Consider the following 13,636-nt stretch of genomic DNA (forward strand, 5'->3'; position numbering starts at 1 on the left):
AGCCACCCCCACCCATAGTGGACCTGTTGCCCATCACCCCTGCCACCCCCACTCACAGGGGACCTGTTGCCCATCACCCCTGCCACCCCCAGCCATAGGGCTTATGTTGCCCATCACCCCTGCCACCCCCACTCACAGGGGACCTGTTGCCCATCACCCCTGCCATCCCCACCCATAGGGCTTATGTTGCCCATCACTACTGCCACCCCCAGCCATAGGGGACCTGTTGCCCATCACCCTTGCCACCCCCAGCCATAGGGCTTATGTTGCCCAGCACCACAGCCACCCCACTCATAGGGGACCTGTTGCTCATCACCCCTGCCACCCCCACTCACAGGGGACCTGTTGCCCATCACCCCTGCCACCCCCACTCACAGGGGACCTGTTGCCCATCACTACTGCCACCCCCAGCCATATGGCTGATGTTGGCCAGCACTACAGCCACCCCCACCCATAGTGGACCTGTTGCCCATCACCCCTGCCACCCCCACTCACAGGGGACCTGTTGCCCATCACCCCTGCCAACCCCAGCCATAGGGCTTATGTTGCCCATCACCCCTGCCACCTCCACTCACAGGGGACCTGTTGCCCATCACTACTGCCACCCACACCCATATGGCTGATGTTGCCCATCACCCCTGCCACCCCCAGCCATAGGGCTTATGTTGCCCATCACTACTGCCACCCCCAGCCATAGGGCTTATGTTGCCCATCACTACAGCCACCCCCAGCCATAGGATGAGTGATGCACAACACATCCAGCATACTCCAACATCAGGTATGTCCGCAAAATACATCCCCCCTAACATCATGACAACAGTGTGTAGTCTGTGAAAAATGCCCACAACAGTGATTATGGCTACGAGCATACAATGTAAGTAACAGCACATGTGTGACCAACACATGAGTGTGACATACACAAGGTAAGCATCACCATAGCACTGTGGCAATGTTAAAAGAACACCCCCTCACTGTGTAGAACAGAAGTTAAGTGGGGGCTCCCAAAATGCAGCAGATGTTGAGCATTGTAGTGATGGGGACTAAACCCCCCTCGTCACACCAAAAGGTAAGTGTCATCATGGTCAAAGCTGCAAATAACAAACAGCAAATATGATCCCTGCTCCCAACACATCAAACACTTCTGGGGCAAACTAGTGGTTGTGTCCCATACACACAGAGATGTGGTGAGGCTAACAGAGCTGTGAAAACATAACACACTCTCGGCCATGTGCAGACAAGCACCACACATGGGGGCTGACAATGCATACAGCGTACAAAGACACAACAGCAGAAGTGACCATCACCAAGCATGCACACATCTCGAAAATAGACACACCAATCAAAACAACATGTGTAGACTGTAGGTGGCAGCTCACAAACTCACATTCCATGCCAGCAATGGCACCCAACAACGAGGATGAATGTGCACAATGATGTGAAATGACTCACAGGGACAGCATGCAAAATCACAGAAACAGCATCCAGACAAAGGCCCACAACAGCAATACCAATGCACTGGTGCAGATGCACAAACACAAACAGGCAAACTCACACTGCACATCGGACACAACATGTGTGTGTGTGTCACAGTATCCCCAGGCAACTAAACAACACATGATGGGGGCTGAACCACAGTGACACAGATGTGGACACAGTGCCATACAAAAGTAAACCATCATTGGGACACCCTCTGTGGGCAATCAGGCATTGGGAGATGAGAGGGAGCACAACAGACACATGTGACACAAGCTGGAATGAACACCAACTAACACAGAGACTGACACACAACACCACTACCCCCAGGGAACAGACATTGGGGTGACACAAGCATGCATGACACCTCCACTGTGATGCTAAAGGCAGATGTCGTACAAACTGGGAAACCCAGACATGTGTCCTGTGCCACAAACGTACATCACACATACACAAACACAAATCACTCAGCATGGCCCCTCATCCATGGACAAACGGGAGCTAGGGGACCACCTATGCAAACATTCACATCAGTCCACCCTCAAAACCACACACCCTGAACTGCAACAATGTGTATCTGTGAACCCCACATGGACAGGTGACATTGCACATGTACCCATTACAAACAAATAAATGTTGGGAGGAACTAAGGTGCACACACACATCACACAAGGACAGTTCACAACCCTGGGTAATGACAGACATACTGCACAGTATGCGGTACATGGCCATGAACTCAAAGCTCATGTAACCTTCAGAATCCCTGCCACAGTTCCAGGATGCCAAGGACAAACACAAGGCACACATGCTGACACCTGCCAGCATCGCAGCCATGAACCCGACAAGTGGGAGCAGTCACACACACATACAAATGTCTCAATCAGTGAAAACAACCACCTAGGGACAACTACATGAGTTAGCAAATAAACAGGTGCCTTGAGGACCCTGAATGTGTCCCATCTGTGTCTGACAACATCATCACCACTCAGAACTGACAAATCCCAATGATGATACACCAATTACCAGTATTGTGTCATGCACCCACACATCTGGTAGCCCATTGGAAAAGTGGTGGGATAAACCCAGTACCACTCAGCAAGCATCAACAACAGGAACATATCAAGGGAACACTGTCTGTGTATGAACAGGGATGTGGACACACACACATGCTCATACAACACACACCATGGGCCCAGGCCATGTCACTGGACAACACACTTACTTGAGGTGACACAACTCCTGTGGGAGCCCAGCTGTGCCAAACATATTCACCGCAAGTCCCACTCATGTCTGCAGAACACTTGGTCAGTCAGCCATCAGAATAAAGGCTCTGGTCACAACAGCCTGGGTATGTGAGTCTCCTCTAAGTCATCTGCACATACCCAAAATATATGTCTCAGCAAGTTGCACAGAGGCCCCAGTTGCTCCTATTACAATGATGCCCACACCTGTAGGTCCAGTGTTGATGAGCACAAAGTATGTGGAAGTGACAAATTGGACAATGGGAAGCTCATCATATGTGCAGGGGTGCAAGCCACAGATGTGAGCATGCAAATGAAATGCTCACAGAGAGATGGCCACAAATAGTTGATCTTGACACACCCATGTTGCTGCAAAGGATGACATGGACACCCACCAGAATAGGATACACCCACCAGAATAGGATACATATCTCATGGAGCACAGGGAGTACCTCACATCAACACATCAGTATTCAACATTGTAAACCAAGCATTACAGGTGCAAGGGCATGTAAAACAACATCACCATAATGTACAGCTAAATCAAGTTCACAGGGATATAGAAAAAAGCTTTATTCAGCATATTTAAAGTGAAACGTCTGTTCTAACAAAAGGCCAATGGCCAGTCCATGTCCAAATGCCAAGGAGTGAAGTAGAGTGACAACTGTCACACCTTGCTTGCCTGCACTGCTAAGGACCGGGGTCATTCCCTCGGAGGGGCATACATGGGGGCAGGCCAGGCACCACAGGGACAGGATCAGGGCGCAGCAGAAGGAGGCAGTGAAGAGGTGGTGGATGCAGGCGAGACAGTTGCAACTGCAGTGGAGCTGACTGAAGTGGTGGGTGCTGTCACAACTGTGGGGCACAAGTCAGATGGGGAGGGTGCCGGCACAACTCCAGTGGGCAGGTCAGATGGAGTGGATTGGCTCACCACTGCAGTGCCCAAGTCAGACGGGGTGGTCGTGGACTCCAAAGCAGTGCCTACATCCATGGGAGTGGAATGGGGGACAGGTGAGGTCGGCAGGGCGGGGGGGACACGGTCCCCACATCAGTGGCACCAACTGTCTGACCAGGTGTGGAGGAGCAAGTGTTGGGGGGGATGGCCTTAGCATTTTGGGGTTGGTGTATCTGTGTGTGGGGGAACCCGGTGCAGGGAGGGGCGGGGGAACCTCTGGAGTGGTGGCCTGGGGGATGGAGGACGGGGACTTTGCCTTGGAGCTGCGTGGTGGCGGGGGGGTCTTGCTCTTCTGGCACCGGGGGGACTTGCGGGTGGGCGTCTCTGTCTGACTGCGCCTGGGGGAGGGTGTCCGGGTGTGAGAGGCACTCCCTTCTGTGTGTGGGGACTTCCTCTTCCCCTTGTAATCAGGATCTGCAGGTTTGGTGGGGAAGAGGCCAAGGTCACAGAGGAAGAGCTTCTGGGGGGGATGGGGTTGCAGGTGAGGCAAGGGAAGTGGGCTGGGAGGGAGAGGTCTCGGAGGACTGCGGAGTGGTTGTGGATGACTGTGTGTGTGTAAGCAAACCAGCCCCTGTGAGTGTGGAATCAGTCCCCTGCGCTTGCTTGTGTGCACGTCTAGACCTTGGTTTGGGGGTTTCTGTGCTTGGGACAGGTAGGGTGCTAGGATGCGTGGGTGGTGCAGGGGTAGAAGGGGTGCGGGACTGTTTGAGGAGGGACACTGCTGCCGTCAGGGAGGTGGCCACGGACTGATTGGTCCTCTGTAGGGCAGACATGCCCAAGGAAATGCCCTCCATGAATGACACCAGTTGTGTCAACAGACCTGTGTGTGCATGGAGGACCTTCAGCATCGACGTCTGCCCTACATGGATCTGTCGAAGTAAGTCCACAGACTTCTCAGGGCAGCAGGGGACGCAGGGGGTGCGGTGCCTGGCACAAAGGAGACATGCTCACGAACACAGGAGGCCACAGGGAGCTCTGGGATGGGAGCCGATGGGAGGGGGGTGGTGGTGGTGGCAGGGGTGGGGACAGCCTCACTAGCAGGGGTTTGGTTACTGCTGACACCCGCCTCCACAAGGGAGTCATTCTCAGAGCTGCTGTGGCCCTCAGCTGGGGGGGATGGTGCTGACGACTCCTCTGTGTGGCTCCACTCGCCCTCCATGCCACTGGGTCCACCCGACTCCTCTCCTTCTGTCCCTGTAAGGCTCTGTGGCTCCTCTTGGTCCGTGGAGCTGTCCCCTCCTGTGGCCGTGGATATATCTGGATAGGAATAGAAAGTAAGAGAACAACATCAGTCACCTCCACCGACTGCACACACCACAGTGAGAACATCACATCACAGGGCAAGCCCTGGTATCATCAGCTGAACACAGCCCAAAGTGCCAACACTGTTTAGGATAAGACAATTGTCATTCTCAACATCAACCATGGCACACATATCCCTCCTTGACTTTCACACATATGTCCGTTGCATGTTGGATGCTAACACCCCAATGTGCCAACATGCACCACCCACACATTAGTTGTACATGCAAGTGAACATGTAGGAGTATGTCACTATACACACAGCACATCTCTTGCTACTGACTCAGTACAGGTGTCCGGATGAAGGGATGGGCAGAGACTCATTCCACATGCTTGTGATGCATGCCAGCAACACACACTATGATATTGTCCTGTCCTGATGGTCAATGCTACAATGTGGTGCATGGTGCACACTTGAACACAATGCAGGCTCACTCATAGCAAGTTAAATGCCATGGCACTGGGATGCCCTGAAAGTCAGTCAACACTGTCTCCTGTCACAGGGGCAGGGCATCCAGACAACAACAATATGCACTGACTCACAATCTTAGCTCAGGGGTAAAGCAAACTCAGCAGATGACCGGCGCACTTGCCCATCCCATGCAAACAACATATCCAGGACCCAGAAGACCCCACATCATGCAAATCAGACATATGAGTCGCAGCAAACACTAATCCCTGTACATTAACACATCACAGTCTGCCATGCATGTAACCCAGCTGCATGAAGGACACAGTTGCATACACCATTGTGCGCTGTCAGTTGATCACGCACCTATATGTCACACAGGTCTTGTCTCTCACAGTCACCTCGCAGATGCCATGCTGACCCTCTGAATCATGGACACCCCAGTTGTACGTAGCAACAAGCCACACCCTAATGACACAGAGGCAGACACCTGAGGGCACATGTCACTGAGCACAACCTGCAATTTCATACACAGGAGTGGGATTACAGAGTGTTTCTAAATGCCCTTGAGGGGGCATGACTGGCCAGGACTAAGTGAAACAGTGTTTGGCCCTGAACGGTAGTCAGGTGGCTAAGCAAGTGTGACATACTTGATATACATACTCTTGAGGCCCAAACAATGGAGTCCCCTGCTGCATGGGTTTGTTTAGAATACCCCAGCCACATGTTGCAAGTCAGACCATCAATTGGTACACATCTCAAGGGCACACACAGATCACATGTCAGATCTCAGGCATTGTGTAAACAATTGACCTACTCATGAAACACACAACAGATTCACGGGAACTGATGCTGACCGGTACCTGAAGCATAGCTGACTGCAGGGACACAGTGCCCTAGTGACACAAGCAACAGATTGGAGGGGCCACACCTGTGGAACAGATGAGGAGGGTGCATCACACAAATGTGGGACCTCAGTTTGGGACTACAAGAGCTACGTAATGTGGAAATGTGACCTGGACAAAAGACCGCTATTTGCATGTCAGACATAGTACACAGATCAGACATGAACTCACCCCCTTCCTGCTGCTGTCTGGCCTTCAGCTGCCTATCCAGGTCCGGGAAGACCACCGCCAGGATACAGAGCATGTGGGGAGTCAGGGTCCGGTGTCCACCCCTCCTGCGTGGAGGTGACAGCTTCAGCTGGACTCTAGCTATCCTCCGGGTCCAGCCCGAAGGTCCTGCCACCTTTTCTGACAGTTGCGGATCCGGCGCTTGTAGACCCCCACAGAACGAACAGCCCGGGTGATGGTCAGCCAGATCTCCTGCTTCTGGTGGGCATCAACCTGTGAGGAGGACAAAGTGAAAAGTACATTAACACACATGCCCCAGATTGCTGCAGCACACATTTGGATAGACATGTCATCATCACAAAGGGAAATAAATTACACAGGTAGTGCAACCATGGGGATTGCAAAAGCACATGCATGTCTGACATGTTAACAATGCCTGGATAGTTTAAGCTTGCAATAATGCACTTTAGCGGCAGGAAAACTATTCATTGCATGTACCTACACACTTTGGGGGATGAAAGTAGTCATTGAGAATGCTTGCCACTGGTGTACACACTGCTAGTACTGCTAGTCAGACAACATGCATAATTAGGAAGGCAGTGGACTGCACACTCATCTGCTCCCCTGGTTTCCCATAGAGCTTTCTGTACTCTGGAAGGAGCCCATCCAGCAGGGCCTGGTTCTCCTCTTCAGTGAAGGTTGGGGCCCTCTCCAGAGTACGTGCCATAGCAGGAGCCAGAGGATGCAGAGACAGCAGCAGTGGTAGCAGGGACGTGGTCCAGTAGCATGTAGTGCAGGCAAGTGAGCTCCCTGGGGGCCAGCCAGCCTTATATCTATGCTGCAAAGGCAGAATCTGTGCCATGTGTCCCAAGTGATAGGTCCAACATGGCTGCATTCTATGAATCTGGCCAATCCATTTAAAAGTACGACTCGTACACGCCTTCCGCATCATTCAAATCTTCACCTTTATGGAACACTTGAAATTGCAACATTGTTGTAGGCATCCAACTGAATTTCCAGTGCACAACTCGTAAAAGTTTTGAATCCGCATCCGTCTACATGACAGTCCAGAGCCAATGGGTGCGCCCGGCTTGTTCAACTGACTGTACAACGCGTATTTTGAATATACACATATATCCATCTACATACGATTCAATGGCCAAGGCTTACGCCTGTCTTGGACCATGCCTGTCCGACGCGTATGCATGATAGTCACCCGCGTCGGACCTCATTGTATTCAATGACAAAGCGTACGCACGGCTCGGACATGACCCGTGCAATGCGTACGCATTGTCACTCACGTCGGACCTCATTGTATTCAATGACAAAGCGTATGCACGGCTCGGACTTGACCCGTGCAATGCGTACGCAGTGTCACCCGTGTCGGACCTCATTGCATTCAATGACACAGCGTACGCACGGCTCGGACATGACCCGTGCAATGCGTGTGCAGTTTCACCCGCGTCAGACCTCATTGCATTCAATGACAAAGCATACGCACGGCTCGGACATGACCCGTGCAATGCGTACGCAGTGTCATCCGTGTCGGACCTCATTAGTGTGACTATTATACAGATGCAACAGGCATATACTTCCTATGGATACCTGCCACACTACAGCATTGGCCACACAGTGTCCCATGGCATGTAAGGCTGCATTCCCTGGGTGTTTGGGGGGGCCACAGCTGTTTTTTTGGCTGGCACCTTGTGCAGCCACTCCCAGGCTGTGCACGTGTGCATCAGGGCAGAATCCTTTGTCTGTAGTGCACATTACCTCTGTGATGTGCAATTGGACAGTAATGGGCATGAGTCAAGGCCACAGTGTCATGTTGGATATGTTTAGGACATGTCACATGCACCCTGAGTCCTGGGTGTGATGGCATGTACGTCACAGTGAGACCTGTAGCCACAATACTGATGTGCACCCACAGTCTGTGTGCATGTTGTGTCTCAGATGTGTCTGATCAAATGTTCCCAATGGGTGACAGTCTCCACATCCATGAGGTATATGCATTAACCTTGATGGGGTGTGTGTCTAGGAGACGTACATGTAGGGCCGGCAGGAACAACAGTGGCCACTACCTGTGGGACTTACGCTTGCCTTGTGGTGTGTACGTGCTACGCCATGTCCATTGCTGTGTTGATGTGGCAATACAGGGAGCCTGGGTTTCTGCATTGCAAAGATCCGTGATGCCTGGGAGACATGAGGCCTCAATTGTCACTGTGGTGTGTTTTTGGAACATTGCAGCAGCACATAGGTTGGGTGACACAGCCAGATGATTGGCCATTGCACTACATGGGACTCATGTGGACATGTGGAATTGAGATGTGAGGTGGTGGTCTTGTAGGTGACATATGTGTCCATGCCCAACAGCACACACCTCAGTAGATTGTGTAATGTCATGAACTAACATGTGATAGTGATCGTGGTTATGGCCATATGGGTGGATGAACTGACAATCTTCCTTTGTGCATCTCTGTAATGCAGGGCACCAGCTGTCCATCGTCCGTTCCCAGACATTGCAACCATGCAGGAACGCGACTGCATCAGACGGTACCGCTTCACCAGGCCACTGATTGTGGAGTTGGCGGAGCAGTTGGCGCCACATCTGCTACCTGGCCAGACATACCCTACAGAACTGACCCCAGAAGTGAAGGTGATGGCAGCCCTGCACTTCTTTGCTACCGGTATCTTCCAGTACACTGTGGCTACTGCTGGTGGTATGTCGCAAACAATGTTTAGTCGGGTGCTACGCGATGTCTTGGAGGGGATGTTGCAATTCCTCGACCTGTATATCAAGTTCCCGAGCCCAGCTGAACTTCCTGAAATAAAGGATGCCTTTTATACACTGGGGAGGATGCCGAACGTCATCGGATCTATTGATGGGACACATGTTGCCCTGATACCACCACAGGCACATGAGCAGGCATACCGGAACAGGAAGCATTACCATTCAATCAATGCTCTGGTGGTCTGTCTTGCTGACATGTCGATCACACATGTGTGTGCACGGTTCCCTGGTTCTGCGCACGATGCCTACATTATGAGGAGTAGTCACATTGCAACGCTGATGTCACAGATGCCAGCTCAGCATGCCTGGCTTGTCGGTGTGTACTGACTGTTTCTCATTGTGTGTGTTTGTCACTGTTGTATTCCGCACTCCTACAAAACTCAGCTACTTGTTCATTTTTGTGTGTGTAGGTGACTCCGGATACCCCAACATGCCGTGGTTGCTGACACCCCTCAGGAACCCTGTGACACCAGCCGAGCTGCACTACAATGAGGCACATGGTCGGAGCAGGAGGGTGATTGAGCGGACATTTGGCCTCTTGAAAAGCCGCTTTCGCTGCCTGGACAAGACCGGAGGGACCCTCCCATATGAGCCTGCAAAGGTGTGCAACATAATCCTTGTCTACTGCATGCTACACAACATGGCGGTGCGGAAGGAGGTGCCTCTCATCCAGGATGGCGATGACGACGACCAACGTCCGGCACCTGTGGAGGATCCCGGCCTGGGCCAAGATGCCAGTGATGATGAAGATGATGGTAACATCCGCTCCCAGCTCATCAACAACTTCTTCACCTGAATGTGAGTTTCCAGGGTTGTTATGTGAATGTATGGAGGTAGCCTGGAATGTGTTGTGCCAGCTCTGTTGCTGTCTGAGTGTGTCTGTGTGCCACTTAACTGGATGCGTGCTGTGATGTGTCCATTCAAGTGGTGTGTACTCCACAATAGGGTAGTACTGCTAACTAGTGTTTGTGTAGGTGTTTTGCAACATGTTTTGTGCATGTGTTTTGCATTTTTTGTCCTGTTCTTCTGTGCTTTTGACTGTATCGTGTCTGTCCTTCCCAGGGTACGTTGCCTGTTGTGTGGTCAACACTGACCCCCAACACCCAGAAGCCAACACCAGTGTGGAAGTTGACAATTCCCATCAACTTATGTACCACATATCCCTGGACTTCCATTCTCCAACACATTGGGAGCGTGTGTTCACTGTTACGTAGAATTACCGTGCAACTAGTGTGGAATAAACATGTTGCTGACGTGTAATGAAACTGTGCTACGCTTTGTTATGTGCGTTGTCTGTCTTCCCACATCTGAGTGACATCTGCTTACCTCACCTGTGGACTTGTTACCACTGACTGGGCTTGGTGTTGTGTCTGTGCATGACAATGTGTTTCAGGTCAACATCATTGTGTGTGACAAGTAACATGGCCATGATGAGTATGTTTTGTGTTGCCATAGTGGTGTGTGTCCCTCACATGTGTCACATCCCCATGACTCACCTTACGTTGGTCACATTGTTGCAGTATTTGGCATGCACTGTGTTGTGTAGCAGATCGACATCTCCCTGAACATGACAAGTTGGAATCACAACAGAGGCAAGTATGGTGTACTGGTGAGTTTATTTACAAACCTGTGTGAGGGAAGTGCACAGGATGGTGGGTGCTGTACAGTGGCTTGGGAATCCAAAGTTCACATTGGAGTTGGAAGTGCTGGTAGATGAAATGTCCAGAGTAAAGTCCACAGTCATCTGACACATTGGCCCAACATGAACCCTCCATGTCATGTGGGTGAGTTGTGTGCAATTGGACAAGGTGAACGGGTTGCGCACAAAGAACATTGTCCAGAACAGGTTTGGAGGCCCTGGGGGATGTGCTGGGACATCTGCCTCTCACATGTCCTTCTTCGGACGACCCCTCTTCTTCCGGGGGGGGATCCTCATAGGCACCCTCCGCCAGAGTCCTCCTCCCTCCCTGTGGTGCTTGCAGATGGTGTTGCGACAGATGTTGTGGGCACATAGGGGGGTGTGGACAGGTTGGTGTTGATCTGGCGGAGGCATTGTAGTATGTCCCGATGCACCGTGATGTCATCCCACTTGGCCTCTATGCGGGCATGGTGGGTGACCTGCTCGTGTTGCATGTCCTTGAGGATCCCCAGTACCTGGCCAAATCCTCCGGTGCTATCCTGGTACGCATCTAAGATGCGTGCCAGTTGGGGGTCATCATGCAGTCCAGATTCCTCTGCAAGGCGCACCCTGTGCCTCCCACCCCTCCCAGCACCCCTCTACACACGGGCAGGACCAGCAGCAGTACGCACAGGTGACACTGGGACCCCTTGGATGGTGTTGCTGGTGGTGTTGGCTGTAGCTTCCGGGGGGTCCTGTGTCCCTGTGCTGTGGGTGTTGATTGTCCTTGGTCTGTCCGTGTTGGCGGGGGTGCCCTGTCGGTGTCCAGATGCTGGAGGCGTGGGTACAGGGGGGGCAGATGTTGATGCTGCTGGTGTTGCATGATGGCTCACACCGGAGGGGCCAGGTTGGTCGTCGTCATCCAAAGAGGACAGTGAGAGAGTCAGACCAGAGAGCTCAGTGTCCACCAGACTCTGGGACTGGGTATCCTCATCATTTGGTGCTGGGTGCCCAGCACCACCTGTGTTTGGAAGAGACACACAATGTGATTTATGTTTCTACATGCATTGTTGGTTCACAAACATGACATTTTCTACTTTTCAAACAGATGCCTGCCTGTACACTGCTTTTTCCCAGCTTGTCACAGACAGAGTTTGATATTGTTGTTGGCCATTTCCCAGCATGACCTTGTGCTCCCCACAACTGTGCCCAGTGTTAGACATCTTGTCAGTCCCTTCCCACTCCCTGTGAGGCAAGTATGGTTCAGTTTGATCTTGTTGGGCCATGTGGGTGGATGTAGGTTGTCTGTGACTGCGACTCCCATCATACTCTTGGCTACACCCCCCTTCCCAGCATACCCATACTTCCTCCCTCTTGACTCTGCTTCCCTGTGAGGGGGTGTTGTTGAAAACTAAAACAGCTATATAATTAAGCATTCACTAAAGACATAGATTCTCTTTAGTTAAAATGTGTTTCTTGTCTTATGTTGCCTAATGTCCGGACTCCATTTTGTATTGTCATGTCTCCATGTGCTTTGCACGAGAAGAGTCCTACCTTTGTGCTAGTTGCTCTTGTAATCTGCCTAGTAACAGTCTATAAATAGCTCCTTTGTCCGTCTGGCGCATGTCCAGATTTGACCACATCTGTTATCAGTTAGTCCTTGTTTGACCATGTTTTCGCGGGCTCAGGAGATTGTTAACTCCGCCCACATATTGATCCTGTATCGAAAATGTCCATAAATGGTAATGAATTCTGCTCTATGTTATATCCACCCACTTATGAGCCCCTCTGTTGTGTATAAAAGGGGACCACGTACGCAAGTTCTGTGTGCTACTCTATGCAATACTCAAGAGTGTTGTGTAGGTTGTAGGACCACCCTTAAGGGTTAATAAACTCTGTCTTTGTATTTGCAGTTTCCGTGCCAACTTCCTTCTAGCTTTTGTTACAGGAGAGCGAACCCTTGTATTCTGCGGGCCTAGCTGGGGCCTGTACTCAACAATTGGCGCCCGTCACGTGGGGCTCATCAGCGACTCGGATGCTCGAAGGACTGGTCGTGACGAAGGTGAGGAATTTGGCCGGGGATGTGATCACTGCCAGCGGCGTCTTTTAGTCCTGGCATCCCGAGGTTTCTTCCTTCCCTTCCGAGCTGACCATCTGGGTGGCGCCGGTCCTCGACTGAGACCTCTTCTGTCGGTTTGCCGTGTGACAGCCGTTTGGGCGAATTTTGGAACTTGGCAGTTGGAATCTGGACACTCTTGATTGGTAAGAACCGTTGTACGGTACTTGCTCCGAGTTTTGAAGCCTGGGTTGGCTATTTGAGTTTAATTTGTGATGACCGGTCATATTTTGTATTGATTACTGTGAGAATATATGCGTTGCAACACATATAGGCAGGTCATGTGGAGATATTTCTCCGGAGTTGTTTAAATCTGAACGGCGCAAAGTTTAAGTGCCATTTTTTGATAATACTGCATATTTTGCATTATTTTTGAGCATGCCTGCTTTTAGCGCACTCCGTAAGTGGTGCTGCTGCTTTGGAAACCGGTTAAATCTTGAGGAATCTGCTCCAGCCCCCCCAGAGAGGACTCCTAATAGGGATATGTATGTGAAGCATGGTCTTTCCTCTATAATGTACAGCACAGTGTGGAGGAAATACACCAAAAAGGATCCTGAGTTACGATGGCCTTTGTATGGATCGTTTGATATGCGTAAGATTGAGTATGTGGAACAGTGTATGTGTAAACGGCGTGCTCGGCAAGATACGTTTGAATGTG

This window comes from Triturus cristatus, chromosome 12, assembly GCF_964204655.1.
Source record: "Triturus cristatus chromosome 12, aTriCri1.1, whole genome shotgun sequence".
Classification (NCBI taxonomy): Eukaryota; Metazoa; Chordata; class Amphibia; order Caudata; family Salamandridae; genus Triturus; species Triturus cristatus.